This window comes from Danio aesculapii, chromosome 19 (assembly GCF_903798145.1).
Source record: "Danio aesculapii chromosome 19, fDanAes4.1, whole genome shotgun sequence".
NCBI lineage: Eukaryota > Metazoa > Chordata > Actinopteri > Cypriniformes > Danionidae > Danio > Danio aesculapii.
The window spans coordinates 17900232-17915005 of NC_079453.1; the positions used below are offsets into that span (position 1 = coordinate 17900232).

Below are 14774 nucleotides of genomic sequence, written 5' to 3' on the forward strand. Positions count from 1 at the left end.
GCAGATTGCTGTGCTGTTCACACTACATGACTTGATTTTGTGTCTTTTGATCTCTGTGGTTTTCACACTACGCGACACTACGTAAATGATCCACAAGAGTGGAGTCACCCACTACAAGATCTGACAACAACTAGTTCCCCAACTGCTCAGTCAAGCTACCAAACCACAGCCAATGAAATGTTGAGGGAGGACTCATCAGAAAAAGCTGAGCACTGCTTGTGTGCTGATGACATCACTGACAGTGTTTCAAGCTTTTAATGGAGCATTTAAAAACATCGTCAATCACTCATCTGCAAGGTTCGAGTGGATTGATACACAGAGAATCTTTAATTTTTGTAATTTAATAACTCTTTGAAATAAAACTAATATATCTATAACACCCTGACGTTTTCTGAATATCTGTGTATTTCTTTCTAACATTGTTATTTTTTTTTTAATTACAAAACAGTAAAGAACTGAGCATTTCTACCTTTAATTACCATGTTGGTCAAAATGACTGCATGCATATCTGCTTCTTTTCGCTGTGACTTTAAATATGCTTGCATTTTTTTGCCTAGCAACTTCCTGCTAGCATAAACAAAACTCTCTGATTGCAAAAACATAAATTTACTTCAAATATATCTTTCAAAACATCATATTCTGTGCAGGTAAATAGCTCCTGTTTGAAAATGAAAATGAAAGCGAGGCCCAGAGCTTTGCGTCTTGTAGTTTCTTAACTACATATTTATAGGCTGTATTACCAAAAAAAGATAATATTTTTCAGGGTAATGGTGTCATCAAATATGATGACAGAGATTCAGAGCTTAATTTTAATATCTCAATAGAAGCTTTGAATGTAAATATGATGACAATATGACGTTTTATATGAGAACAGTCTAAATGACCAGTATGGTAATTCTAATAGTTACAGAATGCTAGTTCCCCTGTTAATATAGCCTACTCTCGTGTCTGTGTTAACGCAGAATGAAGCGAGTGCATCGATGCCCATTCTGGCCAATCACAGACGTTTCAGTTGATCTCCTGAGAACATGGCCATTCAGCTCAAGCTGATATGCTCTCATTGGCTGCAGCTCGTCACTACATCTGACCGCATGTGGGGTCGAGTCGGCCGACTGCTCTCGAATATTCAGCATGCTAGATATTGGATTTGCGTCTGCGAGGTGTCGGCGACGCTTCAGCGAGCCTCTTTGGCGCGTTGTTCAGTAGTTCACACATAAAGACTGGTGATCGCCGAGCACCCGCAGCATTTCTTCCCGATCACAGCCCGATCTGTCTGCGAGCTCGTTAACTTCCAAATCGGGCTCAAATCAGGCTTAAAATCCTGTAGTGTGAACTAGGCTTAAGGTGCTTACCAGGTCCCCAGGCAGAACGTATCCTCCTCCCTTGTTCGAGATCTCCACGGAGAACCGCTTCGCCCCTCTCCGCGAGACGGGTCACGATGTGGCTATCATGGGTGACTCCATCGTTTACCACGTCCGCGCTGCTTCCACCATAAGTAACAACGTATGCACTCATTGCTTCCCTGGTGCTCGCGTTAAGAATATTTCTGCCCAGGTACCTACTATCCTGAGCGCTGGTGAGAGCATCGGAGCTGTTGTCCTCCACGTGGGGATGAACGACACCAGCTGCGGCAGACAAGATCCTGAAGAGGGACTTCAGGAGCCTGATCGAGACGGTTCGACGCACCTAGCTCGCCACGCAGATCATTGTTTCTGGACTGCTTCCTACCTATTGCAGAGGAAATGAAAGGTTCAGTAGACTTTTTGCTCTGAATGAATGGCAGTTAACATGGTGTAAAGAACAGAAATTGCTCTTTGCTTATAACTGGAATCTTTTCTGGGAGTGTCCTAGGCTTTTCCGTGCTGACAGGCTGCATCCCTGTCGAGCTGGAGCTGGACACCTGTCAGATAACATCTCCAGGAGGCTTTGTTCTGTCTGACTAAGTGAAAATTCACAAAATTCACATTTTAGCAATATAGACTCTTGTTCGTCCCACTTAAATCACAGTAATACATGTCTGGCTAACCCCATAGAGACTGTGTCAGTTCCTCGTATTATAGAGAGAATAAAACTATACCATAGTTTAATGGTCATACTCGCGCTCTCAAAACAGCAACCAAATTTAAACAAAAATTAATTTAGAGGTCTTTAGAATTGCGTACAAAGACAGTATGTCCAGCTATAGGCGAACTCTAAGATCTGCCAGGGCTGAGCACCTCCGGAAACTGATAGAAACTGATAGAAAATAATCATAACAATCCTAGATTTTTATTTAGCACCATTGCTAAATTAACAAATAATCTGTCATATTTGGAACAAAATGTCCCATCGCAAATTGGTAATGATGATTTTTTCACTGATAAAATAGAAGGCTTTAGAAAGAAAATAGAAGATGTTAAACTTTCTGCACCACCTTATACTTCAGATCCAGTAAAAATTCAACTGAATCAAAACAACCTACAGTGCTTCAAAATCATAGAACAGGAAGAGCTAGATAAAATTATAAATAGCTCTAAACCAGCTACGTGTATGTTGGATCCAATTCCAACAAAATTACTAAAAGATTTGCTACCTGTTATAGGAGAACCTCTTCTTAACGTTATCAACTCTATCTTTAGGCCATGTTCCAAATCCTTACAAGCTAGCTGTTTTTAAACCTATTATTAAGAAACCACAACTAGACCCCAACAACCTAGCTAATTATAGGCCTATTTCAAATCTTCCATTTATGTCTAAAATACTATAAAAAGTTTTTTCTGCCCAATTGTTCTCCTTTCTGCAGACGAACAATGTTTTTAAAGTGCTCAAGTCAGGTTTCAGGCCTCATCACAGTACAGAAACTGCATTAGTGAAAATAACCAACGATTTACTCTTATGCCGAGTTCAGACTGCATGATTTTAGCCCCGATTTTGACTCGGCAACAGGTTTTGAGAAATTGCCGACAAATGCCTGAAATCACAGGCAAATCGGTGCTTGTTCACGCGAGTGACAATCACACAATGTAAACTATCAAAGACGTGATCTGAGAGAATTGCCGATGAATCGCAGATGAACGTGAGATATTTGGCATGCTAAATATCTGGAGCTGTCAGCGATTCAAATCATGCCGTGTGAATGTGTTCTAACTGAAAATAACATCAGCGATCACCTACAGCCAATGAGAGAGCAGCATTCACTACTGGGTATCTGCAGGCCAATGGGAGGCTGGGGGAGAAGTTATAAGCACTCCTTTCCAGTTTATTTGGACCCAAGATAAACTACTGGAAATTTGGCAGGAGCACCGTGTCTGTTTGACGTGTCATCTGAGCAATGCGCACAACCGGGTCGAAAGATAAAAAAGTTGAAGAGAAATTGCTCCCTTCAAAGCCAGGTGAGCAAAATAAGTACATTTTCTACCCCACTAAAGGCCTCTTTCTCACTAGCCGCATTTCTACTATCGTGCCTAAAGTGAGCGATCCAGGGCGAGCCAAGGCCAGTCGCGTTTCCACGGTCATTTCCGGGGCCTGATTGGGCCAAACGGGGCTTCTTCCTGGCCAGCGGCTGGCCTTTTTCTGGCCTCGAATACCTTGGGCCAAAGAAGGCCAGCTGGGGCTTCGGGACGAAGTGAAAGGAGAGGCGGACTTTGCCCAAATCTAGTAAAGATGGCATGCCGTCATTTTACAAGTTTTCCGATCGCACATGAGTACATGCGCCAAACAAATAAATAAATAAGGGAAAGAAAACATAGCTGGTCAGTTTAAGATAGGCTATTCCATAAAACACCTTATAGGCTAGAGGTCTTTTTGCTTATAATCGCCGTTTATGTTTCCCTTTTAAATGTAAGGCTGCTGCATAAAATAATAGTTTTACTTTATAAGTGACATTCTTTGCTGCTTCCTCCCAGATGTTTCAGTTACGCATAATAATCATTACACTATATTAAATACACAGCAGCCAGTAAAGGTTGTCGAGAGTTTTTGTCAAGTTTAAAAGGTGTGTTTGTGCATGATACGTACGCATTAGATGCCTGTATGTGTGTGAGAGACCGGGCAAAAGAGCGCTCGCTTCACAGCTCTGCTGATGCCGCCAGCGGCTGAGTTTCTTTTTTTTATTTATTTTGGAGATAATAAAAAATATGAATACAACATTTGACCAGAGCCTGTAACTAAATATAATAAACTACAGGTTGACTTTAATCCCACAACTTCAGGTTTTCTCCAAACAAATGGAAATATCAAGCGGAGAGTTGTACAAACAATCTTCTTTTATTAGACACTAAAAAAAATGTAAAATGTAATCATATAAGACATGTAATCCCTTACAATGAATCACAAAACAATACAATTCTGCTTGTGTAGTAGTTGTCAGTGGCCACTACTTAATCACACTCAATATTACACAGGATATACCAACATTTGGGAAAGATCAAGAAAAAAGAAAAAAACACTTCAATGCAAACAAAACCCTCAAAACAAAAACACACTCTTTACTACTAAAGAAAGAAACTAACCCACACTCATAATAAACCACCCACATAACAAACAAAGCCAAAATAAAACAACCCTCCCTATACACCATCATGATGTCATGATCATGATTTTGTCATGATGGATTCGCCTCTGCTGCTGAATGAGTGTATGGGTGTTTCACCAATTTTTGGGTGTATTTGCCATTTACTCACCCTCAATTTTTTGATTTATTAATTTTTTTCCTGCTGACCACAAATGATAACTTAAAGGACAAAGCAAATCAAAAACTTGATAGTCCCCACTGACTTCAACAGAGGAAAAAATGCTATGGAATTTCACACCAAGAATATTTTAGTTACCTACTCCTCCATATACCAAATGATTTTCGCTCCAACCTTAAAACAGAAATTTTAAATTTGCACATGTATGCCGGACCAAATAACAACAAAAATCATGTATTTACCCAGTTTAGCAATGGAGAAAAGATAACTGGAAGTGGTCATCTCCAGGGGTACCTTAAACCGATAAAGAGAAAAAAAAACTATGAAAATGCGCACTTTTAGCTGCAGGATTAGTCTTTTATGTGAGTCGTTAAGGTGCATCCCATTTGCAAATTTGGTGGGCAAATAAGGTCCATTTTACATGGTCAATTGTGCACTGATGTTCATCAGTGTGCTTAATTAGCATGCTCAGAAACTTGCAAAAGAGTCAAACTCTTGATCACAGATTTCTACTGAAATAACTAGAACCTGTCAGTAAATTGTCATAATGCAATAACTAACATAAATAGGTTAATGTCTATAATATCTCAATTTATTTAGTCAAATGTTCCAGGAGTGGAGTTCTAAAATTTCTGAACTGTGCTAAGACTCTATATCAGTCATCTGTACTTACCTGTGGCCTCATGCCTGATACAGAGTCTAATACCAAATTCACACTCAAATAAGGCACAGAAACACTTTTGAAAGAGACATTTGTGTCTTTACACACTACCGGTGTGGAGAAGTATAAATGCATTTACAGAAGAATTACAAATGTATAATTTGATTTTAAGACATATGGTGATGTAAAGACACCTTTACAGTATATGATACTGCTTAAATGTGTGTATCTGTGCATTATTACATCATGTACATATTACAAAATACAGAGCTGTTGTTTTCTCACCTTTCTCAACAAGATTATCAAGGAGGATTAAAGCTCGCTCTGTCCAGAGCAACCTACAATGAACAAACAAACAAAAAATAAAATAAACCACAAATTAACATGAGCTGACAGACAACATTTATCAGTTGAGTGGTCACAGCATCACTTAAATCTCACCTGAATTGAAAACTGGGCAAGGACATGTATGTTTAAGGGCTTTCTTTGTATTATTGTTTATTAGTATATACTATTATTATACAAAGCTAGCAGATGTCACAATTCTTATATATATATATATATATATATATATATATATATATATATATATATATATATGTGTAATTTTTTTAGGCTTATATTTAATTGTTGTATGACATATATAACCGATTAAAAATTTATATTAGCATCTAACATTATCAGGGTTGTGGTTTCATCCCTGTAGTTTAGTATAAGATGAGGGGAAAATGCAATTTTCAGGGCCTTCAATATAGTACACACAAACAGTAATAATAACATTTAACTTAATAATCAAGTACCTTGAAATGGATAATGAATCCTCTTCTGATAAAAGATGATGTAGCAAGCTTCTGCTCTGCTCTTTTCCAGGATAACTTTCTCACGTTGCGATCCATTCAGCGCCCTCTAGCGGCGAATAATAACCAATAATAATATAATGCTCAGATTCCGTACTTCTTGGGAAAACCAGCAACTTCCTTTACAAAATGTACCACATAAATGTGTCTATATTAGTATTTAGTTGTTACAATATAGTTTCCTAGCGAAAGGACAGTGTTTTTAAGACAACATAACATACCTTCAACAAGACTGGACGCGACTCCGGTTTGATGTCTCTGCTGGGTCCTAAAGACGAGAATGACGGCGGAATATCTCAAATACGTGTCTCATTGCAACAAAACAACTGTAAAGATGAACACGAAGGTAGAGAAAGCGTTTTTATCCGCATGTAGATCGGCTATGAAGCATGCACGCTTGTATTATCAATAATTAAGAGTCCAGGTGAGACAGATATTAAAAAACATGACACGGAGAGGCAATTTGATTAAAAAAATAACAATATAGAGCTTGCTTAAACTTTATAATGCAAGAGCAACATCACGGACGCATATTAATGCAGCGGTTCTGTGTCAGTTCAATCAGGTGACTGTTGAATTCAAAAATTGTAACCCAACTGGTTGAGTTATTAAATAAATAACCCAATAAAAGTTTAAAATAACCCAACAATGCACCAAATATTTTTAACTCAACCATTGGAAAACCCAACGATATTTAGAGTGTAGATTAAAGACCTATCTTATTAGCAAAACATACACTCAGTGCATCACTTAGCGGTATGATTCATGAATGTGCCCCACTAAGGTTTTTGCATCTCGTTTATATACACTATGAACATCAGCTACGCTAATTATTATCTTTATTCTCTATTTCCACTCAGACTATGCAGCGCCACTGATTCAATCCAAGACCAGCGACAAGAGATTATCCCAAGGTTTCTGTAATCCTGGACCAGGCCGTATCCTTAGCAGCTGCTGTGGTGGTTGTGGAGGAGTGGAGAGCATGAGACTGATTCCTGTGACGCTCCAGGGACAGACGAGTCTTCACTGAGGTCCAGCATTCTCCAGCCTCCGGCGCCTAGACTGCAACTCTGCACAAGACGTTTGGCCATAGGAGAAATGGTCGTGCCCAACTGAGCCTGGTTTCTCTCAAGGTTTTTTAAATCTTCACCTTCGCCAATTGGTGAAGTTTTTCCTCGCCTCTGTCGCCACTGGCTTGCATGGTTCTGGATCTGTAGAGCTGCGCATCGATGAATTTGCTCTTCAGTGTTTGAACTCTCAGTAGTGATTATTAAACCACACTGAACTGAGCTAAACTAAACTGAACTTAAACACTGAAAACTGAACTGACACTGTTTCAATGTACTATGATCTTCTATGTGAAGCTGCTTTGACACAATCCACATTGTAAAAGCGCTATACAAATAAAGGTGAACTGAACTGAATTGAATTAATCGTTTGTTTGACTCCTCGTGGCTGCTGTTGCTGCATGTCCTAGCATGATGATTTTGATTCTGGTTTAGTTGATATTTGTGAAGAGATTGTTAATCCATCATAATGTTTATGTTACTTGCAGTGTCTGTGAAGTGTGTTGTCTGAATATTTGCCAACGATTTTTTTGTCTGACCATAAAGATTGTAAAAAAAATCCAGTACAGCTCATCTCTTATACTTAAAGGAGAGCCCTGAACATCTTTACCGCCAGCAGAGTTTGGTTTAAACTCGTTAACATTAGTGTCTTTTATCTAACCTTTACATGTGTTAATGTTTCATGTTATTGTTTTAAAACCACAGATAATGACATTATGCATTGATTAATATTTTGTTCAACAGAGGAAAGAAACTCAAACAAGCACTGAACCAACAGATGTTAATTACATACTCTCTCTCTCTCTGTGTGTGCGTGCGTGCGTGCGTGTGTGTGTGCGTGTGTGTGTGTGTGTTAGTGTGTGTCCATTAAGGTTGTGGAAGAAAAGAAAAATCCAGTACAGCTCATCTCTGGTATTGCCAGATTCTTAAGAGAGCCCTGAACATCTTTACTGCCAAATTAAGGTTGGTTTAGATTCTTTATTGTCTTTTACAATATATTACTCTGTACATTACAAACATGTTAGTGTGTTTTTATATTATTGTTGTTGTTTTTAAATCACAGACAAATGACATTATAATGGTATCTGATTTCAAGATTCTTTGTAACCTGATCTATGAACCCCCTTTATATTGTTGACTGGTCTGTCTTCTGGACACATTTGATTTTTCCCAATTCAGTTTCTGCTCTGACTCTGCTGCTGTAAAATTTTAATTGCTCTCAAGTTGAACTTTTCCTTTTTGTAATTACTATAATAAATAAAAATGTGTTTGTGCATTTCAGTTTTTTATAAAAAATGATTGCAATTATTCATGAATTGGTGAAGTGTGGATTGCTTGGTTTGGAACTAGTGGAGCTGTGCTGAACTAAACTGAAACTGTTTCAGTTTACTAGAACGTCATCTACTGTATGTTAAGCTACTTTGACACATCCTACATTGTAAAAAGTGTTATTGGAATAAAAATGAATTCAATTGAATGACATTCAAGGTTTTATCTTTCCCTCCATTAATTACAGGACTTAGTTGCTGCTGGACTAAGTATCATGTGCACCCCGCTTTCTAGTAATGGGTTTGTATTGTTTTTTTTTTTTGTTTTTTTAAATAATCATATTTTTTAGGTAAAATATATTAAATAAACATATTTGTTCAAATGCCTGGACCTTGTAAATAGGTTGTGTACAGATATGTAAACACCAGAAGAAAGTATAAAACATTTTTTGTGATCATTTGATAAAAATCATTGTATGTTTGTTAGGCAAGCTACAAGTTCAAAAATACAGAATAAAAAATATTTGGTGGTTGTCACCCTGGCTAGCCCTAACATATCATTTGTTTAAGGTGATGGACAATTGAAGATCGCTGTGGGACCAAAAGTTGTAAAATGATCACTTGTTAATGTGATCACAATGTTAATCCCATCATAATGTTGACTTGCAGTGTGTTTTGAAGAGTGTTTCATTGTCTCAATATTTGAAAATTTTTGTGTGTGTACCCATAAAGATTGAGGAAAAAAAATCCAATACAGCTCGATCATCTCTGGTATTTCCAAATTCTTAAAGGAAAGCCCTGAAAATCTTTACTACCAAAATAAGGTTGGTTTAGACTCTTTTTAAAAATATTTTTATAATACATTACTTTGTTAGTTTTCCCAGTACTGGGTTGCGGCTGGAAGGGCATCCGCTGTGTAAAACATATGCTGGATAAGTTGGCGGTTCATTCCGCTGTGGCAACCCCTGATGAACAAAGGGACTAAGCCGAAGGAAAATGAATAAATGAATACTCTGTTAGTGTGCTTTTATATTATAAACCTAAAATAGCATAACCCTTCATGCTGTTGGGGATGTTTTCATCCACTCTGTGGTGATTTTGAGGCTTAAATTGGCCACAACTTTGTCTGTGTTTCAGCAAATGTGATGATTTTTGCTGACAAATCTTAATTTGACACATATTGTGAAAATGCTTTAAAAAATGTCAAAAACTCAACAATAAACTCTGAGCATATTTACAACTCTGCCGTTATGTTGGTGGCTGTTTTTGCCCCATTGACTTCCATTATAATCATATTTTTTTATTACAAAACCGTGACAGCATATAATCATGCGTTATTGATTGCTGCTGTTTTTCCCTATTGGGAAGAGGTAAGATTTGTAAATTTTATTGTTGATCATCAGTTTCAGTACAAAAACAGCTTAGTTTTTTGTTTTTTTAATTAAATATAGTGTGTGAGAGAGATATTTGTGCACATGATATGCCTGAAAAAATCTAAATAAACACCTCACCTCTCAGAAAATACTTAACATAGAGAGTGTATTTATGCACATATACTATAATGCGTTGTGTTATGCTATAGAACTCCATATAAAAGCCAGAAACATTTTTGCACAGGCTTGTCTAAAGGGTTAAGGGCCTTACTGATCATCAAAAAGAAAAATGACAAATTGTACAGTTTTTCAACAGAGAAAACCAGTAACAATCAAAATTCATGATTATTTGCTCTCGTGGTTTTGCAATCAAAAATGTTGTTATAATGGAAGTCAATGGGGCAAAAAGAGCCACCAACATAACAGTAGTGTACCCAGCAAGCAATAGCCATCATTTCACCGGCTAGTGAAGTATAGACCAGATCTAGCCCGGCTACGTGTAACCCAATTTTAGCCTGAATAACCTTAAATTTGCTTACCTGTCTTTTGTTGGCAAAATATCCTGTGATATGTATGATATTCCTTAAAGTAAGGAAAGTCAATCGCAAAAGGTGTTTGGGCTTTTAAAAATATATGTTATTTTCATAGCCTGAGCGTAGCCTTGAATAGAGTGGAGGAACTATGACGTCAATTTGTATGCAAAACCCCGGAAGCGAGTTAGCATTTTAGCAGTTCCGGTTCCCTCGTCCTAAAGTCATTGGGTTTTTTAAATGGGATTTCAGTAAAATCACTTAACTAACACAAACTCAAGATAATTTCACGTTTTGTTCTACGACATAAACCACATCAGTTACATCACACTCTTGATTTTTTAAAATCGGTTATGCTTCTTTTAAAATACGGTTGCTATTAAGTTGCTAAACTGGACTACAGGCGGTGTCGGAGGCATTATACGTCATCGAGCTGAACTGGTCGGGAGCGCAGCTCGCTTGTGTTGGGCATTTGGATTTGTCTGTTATTTAGGTATTTTCATAAATAGTATTTTATAGTTTGTAGTGTTTTTCTAATTGGGATTTCATATTGTGTGTAGATAATGCCTACACTTGTAAAGGCAGTCAAGACAGATTAATTTGTTTATCATTTATTTTAATTAAACGATATTATATAGATATTGCTTACCAGTGCAGCCTGTCTCTTTCCTGCTCTCAGTAATGCAAATGTTTGAATAAATGTGTAAAAAATACCTACATATTAACTGTCATTTTAACATGATCAAGTGATTTTTCATCGTTTTTTTTCTTCATCTGAACACATTTAACTCCATCATAACTGCAATATTTACACTCCTCCATAAAATGTATAGCAGATGTGACTGTATGGGCTGCTTTTTGCTGTAGTTCGTGACATAAAAAGAAAACTGAATGTTGCTCTGTGTCCATGATGGAACTTGCAGGCATTTGATAGACTTGTCCCTCACGCCTCATTTCTGTTGTTTGTTAAGGTAAGCAGGCTGTGTGCACGCGAGCGATACACTTATTTAAATATGTCTTAAGATGATATTACGTAGGCACATTTATACATAGTTTTAAAACTTTTACAACAACCGTAAATCAAAACATGTATTTCCTACGTAAAAATTATCCAAAAGGCACGTAGGTCTATGTGTATTTACATATTTATTAGTTTATAATATATAGCGTGCATTATAATATAATAAACAGAGAGATTAACTCTTTGTCATGGACCGTATTTCTAAAAATAAGCTAGAAAAGTTGTCTGTAGCAGGGTGGTACTGAAGTCACAGACGAGCGCTCCGAGGGCAGTGTAGTCCATTTATAGCCTAATGTTAGCTTTTCAATTCTTGCGTTTCCATTTAAGATCTAAAAGTGCTCAAAGTTGTGTTTTCATGTGAGGATTATCCGGCTGGACAAAACGTGTAAGTGTAATGAACTGTGTTTGAACACAGAGCTTATTATTTGCAATCTTCGAAAAGCCTATGGGAAAATCCTATAGGGATTTTATCGATGGAACCAGTTTTATGCTTGCAGCTGATTCGCCTACAAAGTGACGTCATAGTTCCTCCACTCTATTTATAGCCCACTGATAGCCTAAATCGATTCACTGTAGTATTTGGCCATGCAGCGCGTGCATCATGCACGCATTATCAGTAAGTGTTAAGGTGTAATTTCGTGACATGTTCTATTTGTAGCCAGAATTTAGCTTTGAATTAGATGGGCTTTACCCACCTCGCAAAATTGTCATAAAAAATGTATTGTTATTTTTAATTAAAAATTAATATGGTATAATATATCTCATTTAAATTATCTTACATATGTCTTATGGTAAAACAAGATAGATCTAATCAGTTATGGGTTAGATGCAGGCCCAGATTGGCTAATCGGGAGGACCGTTTTTTGGCCGTGAGGGCCGGTGTCCCTAGCTGCTTGTACAGTCTGCTTGTAAGCAGTCGCACTTTGATTATTTATTTGACCATATAGCCTCACTCTTTTTATTCATTATTTTGCCGCAGGCCCGCTCTTTTTACTTTCTCGCAGCCGCGTGAGCAAAGGGTTGAAATGCAGCCTGCCCAAACAGCGGCACCTTGGTGAAAATAAGAATTAGAATAATTAATATTAATGAATATTACACCTGCTCAATAAAAATTTGATGATTTACTACATTAATAAATCTGACAACTAGATCAGAAATCCAAAAAGGGGAGAATAAACAATACTTATTTTTTATTCCAGACATACCATATGATAGCGCCATTGTGGTCCAGTGGTCAGCACGTTGCGTTACGACGCAACTCACCTGTGTTCAAATCTCACCTGAATAAGTCATATATTTTTTTAGTGTTAAGACATATGTTTGGGTTACTCATGCAGGTGTAAATATTTTATTTTTATTTTTTGTGCGATAATCGATACAAAGGACTGGATATCCATAAAGAAACGTTGTGACGTTAAAGACTTTTTGAGAGCTAAAGTGGCGGTGTGCCGATTTTCTTTGGATCTTTTTCTACAAATTTTTGTTTTTGATCGAGCACCTGCCTTTGAGATTTTCTAGATGTGCGCACATCTCTGTTTTTTTACTCATATTTATGAAAACATTTGAAGTTCTAAAGCAGCAGTTTCCTTGAAAAATACATGATAGTGTCATTTGAAACTGAATTGGAAATGACATTATTTTATTATAGTCAGTCGTGAACTGAGGTGGGCCGGTCTAAGGCTTGAAACTTCAAGGCTAAAAAGGAGTCCCACTCCGGCGCTGGTTAGATGCGTGTTTAGCTGGGTTTCTTTATTTATTGATTTATTTCGGAGATAATGTAAACATAATTGTATTCAAATATGAATACAACAGAAAGACATAAAACCAATATAAAACAAACAAAACCTAGAACAATTTAGGTATATACATAAATAAAATGTCAAGCAGGAATTTGACTACAGCTTTATGAAGACAATAAAATATTAAAAATAACAAAAATAAAATTATAAAAATACAAAACTAAAAAGAGCAGCATTTTGCTAAATATAATTGTCATTTATGTGCTTTATATCCTGGTATTCTGTTGTTTAATATTCGTTTTTATTTCACTTGATGCATTCATTATTTACTTTTTGAAAACTGAAATAAATAACAGCCATTGTTTAATTTTCCCTTGGCTATATGACACTTAATAGGTAATTCTCCTTTATTTAAGGATGCTGCATATTATTTGGCGATCTTAAAGGAAAGTGTTGTAGCACATAAGAGCAAGTAATAAAACATAACCTATAATTCGTTGCGCTCAGCAGATATCCACTAATAAAGCTCTACATTTAAAAATTCATTTTTACGTTTTACCACGTCATATAATAACATAAACATTTATTTGAGGACATAGAACACATTTTTACTTGCAGTTTTCCCCAATGCTTTCACGATTTGATTAATATCATCCTATCCAAATACTTTTGTTTTCATTATATCCGATATTTGTAATTTTTTAAAGGATTTCAGTAACCTATAAATAATTTTATCTAGATCTATGACATTACACGTAATTTGTAAAGGTTGTCATTGGTGTTTCAATAATGCATAATAATCTTTAATAATCTTTACACCACATTAAAGGCAAAGCAGCCAGTAATTTTTAATTGCCAAGAGTTTTTGTCAAGTTTAAATGGTGTTTTTGTATGCATCATGCATGTGTGTGTGACCAGGCGAAAGAGCGCTTGCTTCACAGATCTTGATGCATATTAAATGCATATTAAGACTTTTTTTTCTGTATTTGCTTTGTGTGCATGTACGTTTCATTGTATTTTTTAGTTTTATATAAAGCTGATTTTACTCCACAAGTGTACCTTTTCTGTATTTTTTCTCCCCACATTTTGTATTTGATTAAGAAGATTAAATACAGCATTTCGGTGATATTTTCTGAAACATTTTGTGCTGCATTAGCTTGTCGTCTGCTGATGTAACCCAGGTTACTGCAGTCCCTAGTAAGCCCCTTAACCCAATAAATAAATAAAAAATAAAAATAAATAAAAAATAATAATTAAAAATAAATGTATTTGTGTTTTGTAATAGTCACAATGTTATTAAAAAAGGAAAAAAGAACATAACATAACCGTAGTATACAGAAAAAATAATTACATCTATTAAAATGAGTGGAAAAATACTAGCTCCGCCTTCCGAAATGATGTCATCCGCGCGCGTTGAGTTGAGAGTGAGAATCACAGAAGACCTTTTTCACAGCGGAATTGAATACCGGAAGCGCCCTCCAAAGCAATGCTTAGCTTATTCCGGTTTCGCTAACAGTCGCAGAAACATGACAGCCTCAGGACATCGTATGACATTTTCACTGTCAACTTTGCCTTAATTTGGACAAGA

At 36.5% G+C, this 14774-nt stretch overlaps 1 long non-coding RNA gene across 1 annotated transcript; it reads right to left on the reverse strand.

Moving 5' to 3' along the window:
- Positions 1-4911: 4911 nt before the first annotated feature.
- Positions 4912-6186, reverse strand: LOC130246282 (uncharacterized). The gene is made up of 3 exons (XR_008839425.1): positions 6132-6186; positions 5617-5669; positions 4912-4964 (listed from the first exon to the last, which is right to left on the reverse strand). It is a non-coding gene; the product is annotated as an uncharacterized LOC130246282 (long non-coding RNA).
- Between the last annotated feature and the right edge of the window lie 8588 nt (positions 6187-14774).